The 17,532-nt window shown below is 46.6% G+C and overlaps 1 long non-coding RNA gene across 1 annotated transcript; it reads left to right on the plus strand.

Moving 5' to 3' along the window:
* Nucleotides 1-2,312: 2,312 nt before the first annotated feature.
* LOC101707591 (uncharacterized) lies at nucleotides 2,313-16,921 on the plus strand. The gene is made up of 3 exons (XR_206328.3): nucleotides 2,313-2,812; nucleotides 15,368-15,722; nucleotides 16,657-16,921. It is a non-coding gene; the product is annotated as an uncharacterized LOC101707591 (long non-coding RNA).
* The last annotated feature ends 611 nt before the right edge of the window (nucleotides 16,922-17,532 follow it).

Genomic DNA, 17,532 nt, shown 5'->3' on the forward strand with positions numbered 1-17,532 from the left:
CATCTCTCCTGGTGCCTTGAGCTAATCAGCCCTTGCCCGCTAGAAGCTGAGCCCCAAGCTGAAGATGAGTTCTTTGTGCAGTTTAACTCAGATTGTCTAGGTTCACATTCCTATCTCCTGCCTTTTACAGCTCTTCTGCCTCTCGTTGGACATTTGAATTCTCTAAACTCAGCTTCTCATCTATAAAATGGATACAAAAAAGATACATTTAGGTTATTATTTATATAACAGTGCTTACTGCAATTCTTAGCACATGGAAGTTCAACGAATTGAAGGGTTTTTGGTTTTTTTGAGACAAAGTCTCACTGTGTAGGCCAGGCTGGCCTGGAACTCAGAACAATCCTCTTGCCTCCATTTCCTAAGCGCTGGGATTACAGCGGTGTGCCATCACACCCAGCAAGTTGAAGTTATTTTGGTAAGGTAATTTATCACAATATTAATTTGGGTTGTCCCTATATCCTCCTGTCTTAGTTACTTTCTGTTTGCTGAAATACAATTCCTAACAGCCACGACTTAAAGAATGAGAGATTTGTTTTGGCTCTAAATTTGCAGAGGTTTCAGTCCACAGTCCTGCGGCTCCAAGGCAGGTGGCATGGCAGAGAAAGGGCCCATGGCATGACAGCAGGAAGCAGAGAGAGGAACCAAGGAGGAGGGAAGGAGACAGACCCTTCAGGCAACCCCCAGGGACCCAGCTCCTCTGACCAGGCTTCACCTCCAGTGTCACATTTAGCTAAAAACTCATGAATGGGCTTGGTACCCAGGTGGTGGAATGACAGGCATGCACCACTACGCCCAGCTTGACCCATTTCCTGTTTATATTTTCAAAATGTTCCTTGGATGTTCCATGTCACCATCACTTAACCAAGAGAACAGTTGGATTTTTAATGGAAATTTCACGTCTGTGTCCCCACACCCTGTTCCTTTGTATTGTCTCTAACAATGCACCAGGCTGAAGTCCTCCACACAGGGGCAGATGTGGCACTCGTGGGAGTGCCCGTAGTGCTCTGCTGAACTCCTGGTGAGCAGGGTCGATGGAGAGCCAAGGGACCTGAGATCAAATCCTGATAGGTTGTGGCCATAACACATTTGGGGCAAGTCACCAAATGCATTCAAGCTTCAACCTCAGGCCTGTAGAATACCCTGCTGATAAAAGGAGGCTCCCTGTGCTGAGCCTGGAAGAGTGGGGAGGGGAGGGAAATGGCCTCGAGAGGAGGAAATACCATGTGCAAAGAGAAGAGACTATGAAGGACACTAAGTGGAGCAAATGTAACTGAGCTGTAGGGTATTGATAAGAGCAAGATAACAGTAAAAACTGGAGAAGTGGATTTGTCATACTTTGGGTCCCCCAAATGCCCAGATGTGAAGGCATAATTTCCAGCCGGCAACACGAAGGAGAGGTGGTGGAACCTTTAAGAGGTGGGCTCAGTAGGAGGAAGTGAGGTCATCGGGGGCATGGCCTTGATGGGGGTGTTGGGACCCCACCTCTTTCCCTCTCTCTGCTTCCTGGCAGTCATGAGGTGAGTGGTTTTCCTCCCTCACATGTTCTCAACTGTGTTGTATGCCCTCACCAAAGCCCAGGGATGGAAACCACAGGCCAAGGTAAACCTTTCCTCCTTACAAATTCATTTCCTCAAGTATTTTGTCCCAGCCACAGAAAGCTGACCATCATAGCACAGGGTGAAACTAGGGTGTTAAGGCAGCTGAAGGACAGTGAGGGCAGTTAAAGAGACTTCCACTAGACAGGCCAATCTCCCTTCCTAGAATGCTGATAGCTCTGAGTAAGTCTTTACTAGCGGGACCCATGGATACCCATGCTGTCCAGACATGGACAGTATGGGTATCACCTTTTATGAGGTGGCCAGTAGCCCACAGGTGAGTGATCTGAAAGGTTTTCCTCACAGGCCTTTTTGGGAGGAAGGGTACTGGATTGAACGCAGGGCCTTTGAGCTACATCCCCACCCCTTTTACATTTTTTTATTTGGAGGCAGGATCTTGCTAAGTCACTAAGTTGCTCAGGCTGGGCTTGAACTTAAGATTCTCCTGCCTCAGCTTCCTATGATAGAACAATACTATACAGTAAGACAGGCCCTTGCCTCACCTCCATGTTTTTTTCTTTTCCACAGACTGTTTTGTTCCAGAAACCTAACAGTTGTGCTTCTGGGCATTGCTCTTGCTGAATGTATCAAAATGTTTTGTAACTGTTTGAACTTTGTGACCTCTCAGGAATGTTCTGTAACTCTACCCACCCCCTCCTTCAGTGAGCATGCTCACCTACCAAATAGACCCTTATATAAGGAGGCTCCCGTTTGTAGTCAAGCACTCAGACTTTGGAGTATGAACTCCACTGAGCCCACTGTCGTAATAAAGGTTTTTCTCCACCTCTTCAAGTGACCATCAGATGCTCGAGTCTTCAAATTGCAATAGCTGTGATGCTGAGCTGTGACACTCTGCTGTAACACTGAGCTCTAACACTTGGCTGTGCCTCAGAGCTGTAACACTTGGCTATAGCACTGAGCTGTTCTGCTTTGCCACAACACCCAGAGCACTGGGATTACAGGTGTAGCCCACATTAGCTCAGAGGGAATGTTGTATATTTTTGGGGGGTACCAGGGTTTGAACTCAGGACCTTGTGCTTGTGAGGCAGGCGGTGGAACCACTGAGCTAAATCCCCAGCCTGGGAATGTTGTATTAAATCATCACTGCCAGACCATCAGTTTTCTCTCTGAAGATACACACCAGGTCATGGAGCAGAAGCGGTAAACTCACAGAGGTGCTGAATGACCAACAAGTGACAAGAACCTGTTGATGTGAGGTAAGAGATGACCCTGTGATTCAAACTGCTTCAATCTGAAAGATCCACTGGTCCCTGATTACCCAGGAGGGCTGGCTCTGTGTTTAAAGAGAGACCTTTCCTCCCTATAGCTCATGTATCCTGATGACAAGCTCAACCGTGGAGATAACCTCCCTGTGGTTTTTGTTGTCCAGTGAAGTTTAAATTTGCTCCTCTACATAATGGGAGATGTAATAGAAGCCTTCCTAGGGCCGGGGATTTAGCTCAGTGGTTCCACTGCTTGCCTCGCAAGCACAAGGTACCGAGTTCGATCCCCAGTACCAAAAAAAAAAGAAAGAAAAAGAAGAAGCCTTTCTAAAAGTGTTGCAAATTCATTGAAAAACCACAAGCCGGCACACATTCTCTGGGGGTTATCTGGAAGTTACCTGCCGTGATAGTGACTGTGGATAGTGTGATGGGGAGGAGAGAGGGCATTTAAAACAGAAAGCCGGCAGTCTGAAGGAGGTGGCAGTGTGTCCCGGCAGTTCAGTCCCCCACGTCACTGTGGGGGGCTTTGCAACAGCTGAGGTGTGTGTTGGGAGAGGTTGTCCACTAGAACTTTGCACCGGTCAGAGCAAGGGGATGAGAACTGAGACTATGAGATGAGAAACCCTAAGAGCGTAGTTCTCAAAGCCTTTGGTTGCAAGATCCTGCATTCTCCTAAACATTAAGAATTCCCCAAGAACTTTTGTTTTTGTGGTTAAATCTACTGATATTTATCATAATAGAGATTCACATTAAGAAATAGTTAACTCATGAAGTCACTTAAAAATAATGCTAAACGCATTTAGGTTGACATAAATATTTTTATTTGAAAATTACTGTATTTTCTAAGAATGTCAGTGAGGACAGTGATTTTTGTTTTACATATTTACAAATCTCTTTTAATGGCTAGTGTAATAGATAACAAGTGGGTTTTCAATCTGCTTTTGTTCTTTTGTTTTGTTTTTGGTACTGGGGATCAAACTCTGGTCCTTGCGCTTACAGGGCAGGCGGCGGAACCACTGAGCTAAATCCCCAGCCCTCAATCTGCTTTTGCAGTCCATTGTTACATGCTGTTACCTGTTACGTGTTTTGGTTGAAAGATTTAAGGAAATTATGGACTCATGCTGATTTGTAGTTGGAAAAATTAGAAATTTATAGACCTCCCCGTGCATGCTTCCTGCAGCACACATACTATAGATCCCCTGATGGGCTTCAAGGATCCAAGAAGTCCTTCGATAAAGCTTTGAAAATTACTGTTTCAGAGTTCACTTAATCATATTTACAAAAAAATCTATAACTATGTGCAGTGAGATTCTGATATTAACTTCCTATTTTTTAATAAGGACTTTCTTAGGCAGATACAGCTGTGGAAATGGATGGCTCTGGACCAGCCTAGCCCTCTCTCTCTCTCTTTAAATTCTGAGACAAGATCTCACTTAGTCACTAAGTTGCCCAGGCTGGACCTAAACTTGTGATCCTCCTACCTCAGCCTCGAAGAATGCTGGGATTACAGGTATGCAGCACCCGGCAGGGCTAGTCTCTTCTTTCTTGATGCTTTTAGGGTCTGTTGGTTCTACTCTGGATCCTGTGTTCATCCCTTGATCATTCACTTCCTTCTGTCAGAGTCTCTCTTCCTGGTGGCAGAAAGGTTTCTTGGTATCTGTGTGCAATCGTTCAAGGCCCTCACAACAGAATTTCACTCAATGGACTGTCAGGGAGAGGCTGTATCTGCTAAAAGTTTCCTCTTCCCTTTTACATCCAGCCAGGCTGGCTTGTGCAAACTCATGGTTGAGCACATTCTCTTGGCTCCAAGCTATCTGTGCTCGCCAGCTTGTTACCTTTCTGCCCCACTGTAATGGTGGAATTGGGTTCAAAATCCAGCTCACTTGTCAGGAAAAAATTCTGTTTTTCGTTTTTTTTCTTTTTTGAAAAGCAGCTCTTGAACTAGGTTCCAGCTAAAAGCTGATTTCTACCTAAGGTTGATTTGTGTTTTTGTTTTGGGAATTTTTGTTTGTTTGTTTGAGACAGGATCTTGCTATGTAGTTCAGGCTGGCCTTGAACTCACTGTGCAGCCCAGACTGGCCTGGAACTCATGGCGATCCTCCTGCCCCAGCCTCCCCAGTGCTGGGATTACAAGTGTGCACCACCACACTCGGCCTCCACCTAAGTTTACACGTGGCTGCCACAGTGCCACAGAGTTCACTGTGGACACCCTTGCTACCGGAAGAAGTCAAGGGTTTGCCATTTGCCCACGTAGTGCCCTCTGCTGTTCTGTGTGCACCCAAGGCAGCTGCATAAAGTGAGAGCACCGCCCTGACATGAGAAGGGTGTGCTGACTTGGGCTCCATGGACATCCGTGGCCCAGCGTCTGTGGACCGGGTCTCCCACCCAGTGTCCATGAACTGTGTACGCCTCAGCATCCAGGGATTCAGTTTTACTTCTCCAATCTGTGGTAACATCCATGTCCTGAAAATCAGCCCCCCTCTTACAATGCATATAAAGTAAGAGGGGCAGCCAATGACCAGGAAGCTTTTGTTTTGTCTGAATGAACCTGGATCTCACATGGAGTAAGGCTACTTCTTGACGATGTCAGAACCCTTGTCTACCCCACCTGAGCTTCCTGTCCAGTTTTCGACTCTCGCCTGCCCTCATCAGCTTTTCCAGGCCCTCACCACCTTTCTTTTACTTTCAAGGAAACAAAGAGTAGCATTTTAATTTTCCTTAAATCGAAAATCAGAAGTAACTTGCCTTTGTTGATTTTCCCAATCCATAAATGATTCTGCACTAAAAGTAAATGTTTCTCTGAAAAATCTTAGTTGAAGATTCAAGCAGAAAAATCCTATAATAATTGCAATAAAAATAAATATTATTTTAACATAAGTGTTCCAAAGACTTCAATCTGCTATCACAGATATATGCTTTCAGTAATCGTTTTTAATTATAGCTAGCTCTTTTTATCATAGGAGTATACTCTAAAATAATCATTAAAATATAATACATATCGAAGCCCTCCAAAACTGTGAAAACTTGGGGAGGATGAGGCAAGGGGGGTTATGGGGGAGTGGAAACGAATGTGTGTATACAAATCTGCCAAAATGAAACCCATTTACTGTAGAGCCAATATGCACTAATTTTAAAAATGTGAAAATAGGGCCGGGGATTTAGCTTAGTGGTTCCCCCGCCTGCCTCAGGAGCACAAGGTCCCGAGTTCGATCCCTGGTACCAAAAAAAAAATGTGAAAATAAATTTTAGTTGCATAGATCTTAGCTCTCACATGATAGCTCCTGGAGAGCTTGTTGCAATGCTGGTTCTGAGTCAGCAGGTCTGGCTCAGGCCTGAGAATCTGCATTCCTTCCACTTCCCCAGTGGTGCTGGTGCCTTTGGTCCAAAGACTACATGGAGGATGAAGCATTTTACCTACCTCTAACTACAATTTCAATTAGAGTCTTTAAAACTCTCCAAAAACTCACATAGTGGCTAGTAATGTTTTCCTCTTGCTACTGGGCCTTATTTTGTATGCATTATTTATTTCATTGTCTCCATGTAGCTAGTGGTCTTGGAGGGGGGTTGGCTTTCTTTTTTTTCCACTCTTCTTTTTTATTGCATACTGGTTATATAAAATAAAGGGTTTCATTTTGGCAGATTTGTACATGCAAGTAACATACTCTATGATTTCCCTCTCATCACTCCCTTTGCCCTTTCCTACCCCCTGGTTTTACTTTTTTGGGGAGTGGGCTCAAGGCATATAATTTATTTTGATCATATTAATTCTAATTAACAATATTTATTAACACAAGTTTGGAAATTTTAAATTAAGTGCCCTGAGCTTTCATTTACATGATACCCAGAAATCAGGCCAGAGTCCGCATCTCTAAAGCCGATTTAGGTCTCCATGACAATGTCATAGCTTTGGCATGCTTGCTGCTAGGTAGCCTAAGAAAACTCCAGAATAAATACACTGACTAGGCAACTTCTGTTTGTGTTCAGTTCCTCTACTGCCAGCCTGGCAGGACCCAGCACTTACACACTCGCACAGTGCTGCGGTGGACACTAAAGACCTTTGTGGGCTAAATCCTGTTTAGCAGCTCCTTAAGTCTTCTTTATTGTGTGCCATGGGTGCATCAGAGGAACCCTTTCCCCATCAACAGTTTCCAGTGGGATCTTCTGCCTCCTTGAACAGCTTCGGAAGTTCTCAGGCCCATTATCTGATCCAGTGTCACATGCTCAGCTGCCCCACGCCTGTTGCCTTCTTAAGCAGCAGTGGAAATGTTCTGGTGTCGGAACCTTTCATTCCTTGCATAACAGCATGACGTCATTTTGGCATCCCCATGATTCCTTTGTCCGCTGCTGCCTTTCGTCCTTTACCACTTGGCATGGAAGGCATATGAGGCTACAGAGAGACAAAGGAATGGAATCCCTGGGCTTTCCTTTGAAAGGAGGTGGTGCTGGTGTAAACAGGGGAGTTTGCAAGAATATCCAGCTGTCAACTAAGTTTTCCTCCACAGGAGAGAAGATTAAAACCTTCTCCCAAATGGAGAAGAGCAAAGATTGGGCAGAAAGGCAGAGAATTAGTATAGCTGGGTTGTCCTTTGCCTGGATGCCAGCACCCCCAAATCTCCTGGCTGAGGGCAAAGCAGGGGGTGGACACAACTAACTCCCATTAAGTATAGCTCATGCCCCGTTTTCTGGTGCAAGCCTGGTGGGCCAGCAGCTTTGTAGAGAAGACTCCCATGTAGAGTGAAAAGCCCTGACTCCAGGCTTCCGGAAAATTCAGAGAGAATGAGGCAGCACACTTAGAGGAATCTGTGAGCCTGGGTAACAGGGGGCCATAGAAGTAGGTGCTGCATTGCTGTCCAGCTAGACATCAAGTGAGGACCTGGTTACATTTTTCCTTTAAATCCCACAGTAGGGTTGATTTTTAAAACAAAACAAAATTTTAAAACCCACCTGCCCATAAAAGCTGAATAAGATTTTGCTAAGGTTTAAGAGACAACAATAGAAAGATACACGGGCACTCATCTTAAAGCTAGATAATGGGATTTATAATCAGGTTAGATTCATAACCAGAATTCTTCAGCCGGTGGCCCATGATGGCACCGAAATGCTGGAATGTCACATGTCGATGGTACCATTGAGTCCATCCCTAGGACCTCAGAATTGGATCGCTACACTGCTTAATGTCTAGTCTCTCTCCCGTTTAGGTAATATCCAGTCTTGTTTCTCAAGTGAAGGGCAACAGGGATTGCCTTGACTTCAGAAGAAACATCAAGCCCTTACCAAAGGGAATATAGCAAAGCATTCTCTCTGTGGAACCCCTGGGAACAAGTGGAAGAGACACTGGTCTCTTCTCTCCATGAGGGTTATCTCTGGAGGTAACAGGGTAACAGTTATTAGAGGTAAAGTGGTCCCTTTAGTACACTAACAGGTGTACTTTCCTGTGACCCAATGTGATAGTGCTTAGAAACCCAGGCACAAAACAACAGGGCCAGGTAAGGATATTATTTGTTTCTTAAACAAGAATGTAGCATGCATTGTTCCCCAAAAAGTGATGTCCATCCTCAGGAACTTGTGCCTTATCTCCTGAAAGAAGCCAGGTGACTTTTGTAGACATAGTTGTTCTAGCGTGTCAAAGACTTAAAGAACCAGACATGCATGAACTACTCAGGGTGGGATTCTTGAAGGAAATCCATCATCGTAGAGACCTATACTCACACTAACCCAAGGATCAGCAACTGCAGAGCACTTCCGCCTTCAGACTCAACATGCACTACTGGCTCGGTCCGTTTTCTGCTGCCATGATAGAATATCCAGAACTTGGGTAATTTATAAAGAAAAGGGGTTTATTTTGGCTCACAGTTCTGGAGACTGGGAAGCCTAGTATCAGGTGACTGCATCTGTTGAGGGTCTTGTGCCCCTGAAGCTGAAAGAAACAATGGGCTCTTGTCGAAGAGGAAAACAGCAGAGCAGCCCTGCTTCACAGCATTCTCTCAATATCTAGTCCAGTCCTTCTAGAAAGACACTAATCCCCTTTCGAGGCTTATCACTTCTTAACAGCCACACCTCCCTACACTACCGCCCTGGCAGTCAAATTCAAATGAGCTCTGGAGGGGACAAACTGTATTCAAACCAGAGCCCCAGGGACCACCCACCCCATTAGCCAGTGTGATTTAGACCTGGCACCTATGTGACTGGTCAGGGCAGAGCAGATGGGGACAGGTGAGGAGGTCCCTCCTGGGAATGAGATTCCCTAGAGCGAGGGGTCTCCTGAAAGGCATAGGTGGGATTCCTATAAGGAGTTGAAAGAGCAACCTGTATGTCCACGGACAGATGAGTGAACAAAGAAAATGTGCCTTTAGACACCATGGAGTCCTACTCTGCTATGGAGAAAGATAAGCTTGAGTCATCTGTAGGAAAATGGGTGCATTTTGAGATCGTAGTGTTAAGTGACATAAATCAGACACACAATTTAAATATTAAATGGTTTCTTTTATATGAGAACCCCAAAGTATAAATAGATTAAAGCATTAAATGAAATACAGATAAAAGAAAACAGGAAAGTAAATCTTTTGCAAATGGGAAGTGGACTAAAAGATTGGGGCAGATGTAAAAAGAATTAAGATGTGTTATGTACAGGCACCAACTGCCCACAACAAATACAGTCGATGTGTCCTGCAAACATGGACTAATAAAAATTACAAAAGAGTTGAAAAAGGGCCTGAGGAAGAAAATGGGGACAAAGGGAATGGGGTTGGCACTGGGGAGTTCCCTCAAAAGTACCTTTGGCAAAAGGCCCAGTTTTAAAAAATGATTTCTGTCTTAGAACCTGGGAGAAAACAAGTTGTCCAAAACTTTAGCCATTCCCCTCACGCAGTGAAATGCCCTTCGAATGTGTCCCAGCTCCTGAGCTGACTGAACGGCTGACAGGACCGGGTGGTGAAGAAGGGAGGAACGGCCTCCTCCCTGCCCCCAGTGAGGTCCCAGCCTCGTGGGAGACATAGCCATGCTTGCCAAGGAACTCTGACCCAGAAACTCAGAGCACGGCCGCAGTCCTGTGTGAGACAAAGGGAAAAGGCCACACACCATGGAGGAGCCCGGAGAGCCCCAGGAAGAACGCAACAGTGACGGCTGATAGCGCAGAGCTGGCCTCATCTGGCTGCATTCCTACAGCTGGCGGCTCGGGGAGTTGGGTGTCCAGGGTCCTCTGCGCACAGGGCCCGGCCTCAGCCAGGACTGCTGGGAAGCCTGACAGACTGGCAGGGCCAGACAGGCCCCTGCATGCCGGACTGCAGGCAGCTGCACACAGGTGCTCAGGGAGGGCTTCCCCGAGAGGTGCCCTTTGAACCGAGGTCTTTCTAGGAATGGAAAGCAGCATTGGTAAACAGAAGGGAAGGGGTGGAAAAAGAAGGAGAATAATTTGTAGGAAAGTGTCAAAATAGCCAGACACGGTGGGGCCTTCTTGGAGTCCCAGCACTCTGGGAGGCCAAGGCAGGAGGATTACAAGTTTAAGCCTTGCCAGGTGTGATGACGCACACCTGTGATCCCAGGATTTGGGGCGCTGAGGCTACATGGTGAGTTCAGGGCCAGCTGGAAGCACATAGCAAAAGCCTGGCTCAAAAAACCAAGTTCAAACCAAGCCTGGATAATCTAGTGACTTGGCAAGATTCTGTCTCAAAAATAAAAAATTTTAAAAGGGCTGGTGATTTAGCTCAGGGTGAAGGCCCTGGGTTCAATTCCCAGTACCACAAAAACCAAAAACCACTGTGAAGTAGAAGGAAGTAGGGTAGTTTCTAGGAAAAATGAAAAGAATGAAATCAGTTTGGCTACTAAATGGGGTAAAAGAAAAACAGTGTGTTTCCCAGGCCCTGTGTGTTCAAGGAGCTATGGATTTTTAATTTTTTTTTGTACTAAGAAGAATGGGAAGCTATTTAAATGTTTTAAGTGACATGATCTGATTTGCCTTTTGTTTGTTTGTTTTGTGGTACTGCACATTGAACCCAGGGCATTTGCACTGAGCTACATCCCAAGATCTTTTTTTAAGTGTTTTCTTCTTCTTCTTTTTTGGTTCCAGGGATCAGACTCAGGACCTTGCCCTTGCGCGGCAGGCCCCAGAATTACTGAGCTAAATCCTCAGCCCAAGCGTTTTCTTCTTGAGACAGGGTTTTGCTAAGTCTCCAGCTTGCTTGGTTAGAACCTGAGATCCTCCTGCCTCAGCCCCCAAGAGTGCACCACTACACCCAGCTTCGAGCTGCTTTTTAAAGAATAGCCATAGTTATGCATGTGAGGTATTTCAGGGGACCGGAAGCAAGGCTTCTCAGCCTCAGCACACTGACATTTCGAGTCAGATGATTGTTTACAGCATCGCAGGGGACCTGGCAGCATCCCTGGCCTCACCTCACTAGATGGGAGCAGCACCTCCTTTCTTGAGATTGTGGGAAAACCCTGTGTCTCCACACTGCCAATCACCACCTCGAGAGCCGCAGCCTTCCTGGTTGTGAACCACGGCACCAGGCAAAACCAGGGATTCTCTGTTCCCTTTCACACTCATCCGTGGGAGAAGGAACCATCACTTGGACTTGGGTGATTAGGGTGGAGCTGGGGTAAGCAGCTGGCATTTGAGCAAAGAGAAAGTGAGCTGAACAGCGTCTGAGTGGACAGATCCATCACAGCAGACCAGGCTTTGCCTCTCTTCTTCACTTCCCTCCTTCAGCATTCTGTCTGCTCTGAGAAAAGAATTTGGTCTCCTTTGTGTTGGGAAATACTCATAGTCGGGGCGGGGAGGCGGGGGTCAGATATCACGAGAAATGTACAATCAATCCATCTTTACTCTTCTGAGGTTTGTTGATGCAACATTCACGGAGGGTCAGTCTGACCGAGGCATTGATTGAAATCAGCCAAGCAGTGAGTCTTCAGGCCAGTTTTGAAGGAGGGAAGCCCAGAGAATTAGAGAGCAAATCCTGAGAAGTGATAGCCTTGGAGAGAGTTCTAGAAGCAGGCTCTCTAAGTACCTGCCAACAACACTCTAGCAGCAAGAGCTGGCCTAGCCGGCACCTGGCCATTGGCCACCTGTCTTCTGGAGCTGGTTTGGTCCTTTTCATGCACAGTGCCCTCTTGTCTTTTCTTTTGCCGCAAAGAATAATGACTCTCTAGTCCTCCCCTGGCTGCACGGAAGCATTGCAAGAAACTGTGGGTTCCCAACCCCAAAACTCTTGAATTATCCTATGAAAGATCCTGCCCTTGCTACTCCACCCGGAGAGTCTGGTTTTCTGTAAGAAAGGAAAGGTTTCTGTGTCTGCTCCTAGGAAGGAAAAATAGAAACCATAGCCCCTTTCAAATCAAAGTTTTGTCCTTGAGTCAAAGGCACCTCCAGAGTCTCCTGCCAAGAGGAGTGAAAAGCCTTTGTTTGATTACGTAAAGAGATCAGAATTCATAAAGGTCATCGTCTCACTCATGCTGAGTTTGAGAAATGTGTCCTTTCTCTTCTTCTAACATGCAGCTGACACTGAAGGCAAAATTGTCGTTTCATTTCTACTCTTCCCTTGCTCTTTTTCTTCTGACTTAATGAATATAATCACCCAAGAGACAGTGGTCATGTTATGGGCATTGTCGTTAAGTTCTCAGCAATGTAAGCACATTGAAATTTAGAAGACAATGTGAAAAATGGAAGGTTGATTCTTTTCTTAAGGGTCAGAAGGCTGTCACCTTTCTATAGTCTTCCTGGCTTCTCCTGAGATAAAAGTGACCACGAATCATAATCACAAACACCCCAGCCAGCAGCCCGAACACTCTGACTTAATAGCAAGGAGAAAATGCCTCTGTATAGTAGACCCCAGTTATGTCTAAGTGACAACAGAAATGTTAAGAGCACCTTATAGCAAACATCACAGCAACAATAGTTTGCAGACAAGAAACTAAATAAATGCCAAAATCAGTGGGTAAAAGTATGATGACAGGATATTATTATAGACTCACAGTGTATCCCCACAAGATTCTTACTGAGTTCGAGGGGAATATATTACATTTACAGTGGAGAAATCTGTGATGGAGTTAACAATGTAACTAGTATTGAAAGATGTCTATGTCATGTCTTCCCTTATGTGACAGACTGTGGTATTCTTGCTCAAATTCATAACCTTGAATTTAATCACAAGGAAACAACAGACAAGTCACTACTGAATCGCATGTTGCCAAGTTCAATAGACATTCCTGGTTGTACCCAACTTATCAGTGTTGTGTAATATTGAGTTTGCAAACTCAAGGGCTCTCGCTTGCTGGGGAGGCACGGCACCTCTGAGCTACATCCCTGCCTCTTATGTAATATTGTTAAATACTCTTCAAAAATTTTTTTATTTATCTTGCAGTACTAGGGATTGAACCCAGTCTTTCTCACTGAGCTACATGTTCATCTCTTTTTAAATATTTTTTTAAATTTTAAGACTGGGTCTTGCTAAGTCCCTATGTTGTCCAGACTGGACTTGAACTTGGGATCCTCCTGCCTCAGCCTCCCAGAGTGCTAGGGATATAGGCATGGCCACTATGGCTGGCTGAGCATCGATTCTTGACTCACTTTCTTCTTTTTTTCTCTAGGACACAACTTCCTTTGCTCTACTCGAACTGTACAGAATGCTTCCTCTCAGCCAACTCTTGTGATTTCTTTCCATCTTCCCAACCTCTGAAGCAACTCCTCAAATGAACTTATCCACGTCCTGTGGCTTTTGGGGGATAAGAATGCAGCTCTCACATCCTCACTCCACGTAGCAGGGATCAAAAAGGAGAGTACAGGGCCAGGGATTTAGCTCAGTGTTTCCACCGCCTGCCTCGCGAGGAAGGGCAAGGTCCAGAGTTCGATCCCAGGTACAAAAAAAAAAGAGTATAGCACCCAAAGCCCCAACACACACACACACACACCCAGAGCCCGGATGTAGTCACATGGGCACTTTACTGTCAGGGGCAGTGATCGTGTAACAAGTTGCAAACAAGGGCTCCGTAATTGTCACATAAGAGAAGAACAGACATTACAAAATAATTAGTAGACGCTTCTATAACTAATAACTCTTCTTACACCCTCAGTGTAACAAGGGCAGAAGTCAGTTGGATCCAGACTACAAGTAGCAGATTATCCTGAGCTTCATCAGATGGTAACTCTAATTGCAACTGCTGCCCTAGATAAAATTCTTTCCTGAAGAAAATTAGTGCAGCCTCTGGTACCTGATAGAGGTTACTGAGTCAGCAATTTCTTTCCTCTAGCCCAGCGCACAGAGAACACGAAAGGCAGTGGGCGCTTATCTGACACGGACTCAGCCCCGGCACAGTGTCCACACAGGAGGTCGTGTTTGGCACTGGGCTGGCATTTCACGTGCAGAGCCCTTTGTCATCGTCTCATAACCCATGGGGGTCAGCCTGGCCACCACCCTGACTTGACCTGCAGTCGGGAAGGACCAGGGAGAACAGAGCTGCTTTGGTGTGTCTGCCACCCCTGGGACAGAACTGAGGGAGTTGATGGGGATCCACCCGGTAGGGAAAATCACAAATAATAATCACGTACCCACTTTGCCTGGGAGGAATGGCCTGAAGTAAGGGTTTATGCCATTTTCTTCCATCCTTCCTTCCTCCTTCCCTTCCTTCCCTCTCTTCTGTTTGCTTTCTTCTTTCCACCTAGCCAGCCTGCCTGCCTTCTGGCCTTCTCTTTCTTCCTCTCTGCTCCCCCTCCTCCCTCTCCCTCACTTTCTTTTTACCTATCTATCATGCAAAAACTTGAGCCAGATGGTAGGCATTAATGATTGAGGATTTATAACAATTACAGAGAAGATGTATGGATGGGTGGATGGACGGGTGGATGGATGGGTGGATCTTTTAGCATAACAGCAGGGCAGCCTTTTTGTTCCATAGATATGCCCGCTGGAAGGCCATCACAGCTGAGGATATTTTCAAATCAGGTCTTTCCTCTCCTGCACAGCTCTTAGCTCAGCCACATTGAGAGGTGCACAGTCAGTCTGTGAGCAAAGCGACGATGGTGCTGGGGAGGGGAGCCATGCAAGGACTTGGCACAGATTTCCTCTCACCAAGCTGACCGGCTGCTGTCTCTATGGAGTGTCCAGCCTGCCCACAGCAGTGAGCAGCCCGAAGCCTCCATGTGGTGCCCTCCCCAGAGGGAGCCAGCCAGCAGCCTCGGGCACATGTCTGTGCTCTGTGGAACACACATGCTCTGCGTTCAGATTAGATTTCCCTTCCGCGTCCACTCTATGCCTCTTTCTGAATGTCTATTCGAGATGGTGTATTTTATTCCCATTGAGAATCAGAATTCTGAACTCCCTTCCTTGGGCTGATCTTTGTTTTGATGCCTAAACACTGCACTCTCTTTCCGCCATCCACTTCCGTGTCCCCCCACGTGCTGCTTCCTGGCACATCCTGGGCTCCAGGGGCTGCTGCAGAAGTCCAGCTGTGTCCAACCAGGGCCTCAGCCCGGGTCCCAAGAGCCCCACCCAAGATGAGTGCCCCAGCTGATCAGATCGTTTGGATATTTACTTGCCTTTTCCTTTCCTTTCATTTTTACAGTATGTCCGGAATCTTCCGATCAGCACCTGTCTGGGTTGCTATGTATGTATCCACGTTGACAGTTCATGTACTGCAGTGTATTTATCACCTCCCTTTCGAATTGAACTGAGAACTCTAAGCGCCTGATTTAAACCATCAGCTGGAGAGCTTGCTGAGGCAGGCACAGCTGAAAGGCTTGGGCTCTGTGGTTGCCGAGCAAGACCTGAGCAGTCAGTCGCCCCTTGAACTGTAGGGCTCTGCACCTTGCTTCCCTATGCTCACCACTTGTGGTATTTGGAACTGGATAGAGCCAGAAATTCCAAAAAGAAGCCACCTCAGCAAAATCAACAATCTGTTTTTCCTTGAAAATTCAAAGGTAAGGATGACTTGCAAAAACGTGGGGGCGGGGTTCAAATTCCTGGTGCTGTGTATGCTAAGCGCGCTCTCTTCACAGAGCTCCATGCTCAGCCCCACTAAAACATTTTGGTGAAAAAAGAACTTTTGGGAGGGCGGGAGTGACCAGAATGCATTGATTTATAGCGCACTTACAGGTTTCAGTCAGTGTTCCCTACAAAGTATCAGTGAAACGCTAACACCATTCAAAGCAGGTGATTTAAATATAGGTAAAGTCTGATTTCAAATCTGCAAACAAGGTTGCTAAGATAAAGGCAAACTAGCCATTAGCTGCGAATTCTTTAGTACCTCAAATGCAGCTCCATGACACTCCCTACTTTTTTTTTTTCAAACTCTGCGATTGAGCTCAGGGAGCACTGAGCTACATCCCCAGCCCACTCTTTTTCTCTTTTCTGTTTTTCCCTTGGGGGTGGTGCTGGATATTTTAGACCCAAGAAGAGGTCCTCAAGGCTGGGATAACCTTGGGCTGAGGACCTAGGAAATCCTTGCAAAAGCCGCAGAGTAAAACCTGATTCCTCCTATGTCAGGAGGGGACCGAGGGTCCGGACCCTCCCTGGGACCCCATCAGGCCTGTGCGTTTGCCTTTGCACCACTGATTGCTGATGTGGGCCCAGTGGAATCAAGGACAGCCCCAGAAGGACCAAGAATGTGTGAGGGGCACCTGGGGGAGATGGAGGAGGAGGGACACAGCCTGTGTTTTGCTGGACAACACTGAAGAGCTCACGAGCTTACTGCTGACAGTGAGGACCCTAGAGAGAGACCACACAGGGCCCGGCTGAGAACCGAGCACCCCCTGGAGTGTTCAGCTGGTGGGGCTGGGGTGGGCTTCTTGGGGCTCAGGACACTCACCCCAAAATATTTCTCTGCCATATTAATGAATACCTGGTTATTTTCAGACGCACTAGACAAATGAGTCCCTCTGAAAAGCTGTCCTTTTGTAAAGGAAAATGATATCTACAAAGAAAAATGATCACCAGACAAGGTACCGGGAAGAGAGGCTTCAGACAACTTCTACAGCCTGAAAGCCTTTCATCTACAAAAAGCAAACTGCTTTATCCACCGTCCATTTCCTTCTCTCCCTCTTATAATTTGTCTCCATCTGCCCCAGAAGCCCGGTGCTCTTCCTGCCCTCAGGATGCTCTATAAACCTCGGTCATGGGACCTTTCTGTGTGTCTCATACTTTGGTGGGATTTCCATGTGTGAGAAAGCAGTTACAATGGTTTCTCTCCTATGTCAGTTTAAACTGTAGCCAAAGACGCCAGGAGGGCAGAGAGAAGCCAAGGGTCCCTCTCCCCAAAGGCAAGGCGATGGGGTGGGAACTTGGAGGGGCCAGAGGAAGGGCAGAGAACCTAGTGGGAGACACTGACCCCTGGCCCCAGACAGAGCCAAGCCTCCGAGGGACGAAGGCCACCTCCCGGTTTCCTGTGCAAGGTGCTAACTACATGGGGAAGGTCACCACTTACCGGTCTGTGGGAGAGAATCTAGGTCCGCAAGTTTGGTCTGGGTGAGGACGGGGAACTTGGACCACAGCAGAGTACAGCGATGTACTGTAGCTGGCCCGGCCATTGTACTTCTGTCTCCTAGAAGCCTATAGCCACCTGAAGGAAGGTGAAGTGCTCTGTGGCTGCACAGCATGAGCACCACTTCCTCTGAGACCCCAGTCAGGAGAGAGGTTCCACACATCCCTGGGGGAGCTCTTCCTGGAGCTGGGCAGAAAGGACAACAAACACGTTTCCACCAAGTATCCAACGCCATCATAACCCCCTGACCA

This window comes from Heterocephalus glaber, unplaced genomic scaffold (genome assembly GCF_053883595.1).
Source record: "Heterocephalus glaber isolate CG9 unplaced genomic scaffold, H.glaber_assembly_v1.0 deba00001577, whole genome shotgun sequence".
NCBI lineage: Eukaryota > Metazoa > Chordata > Mammalia > Rodentia > Bathyergidae > Heterocephalus > Heterocephalus glaber.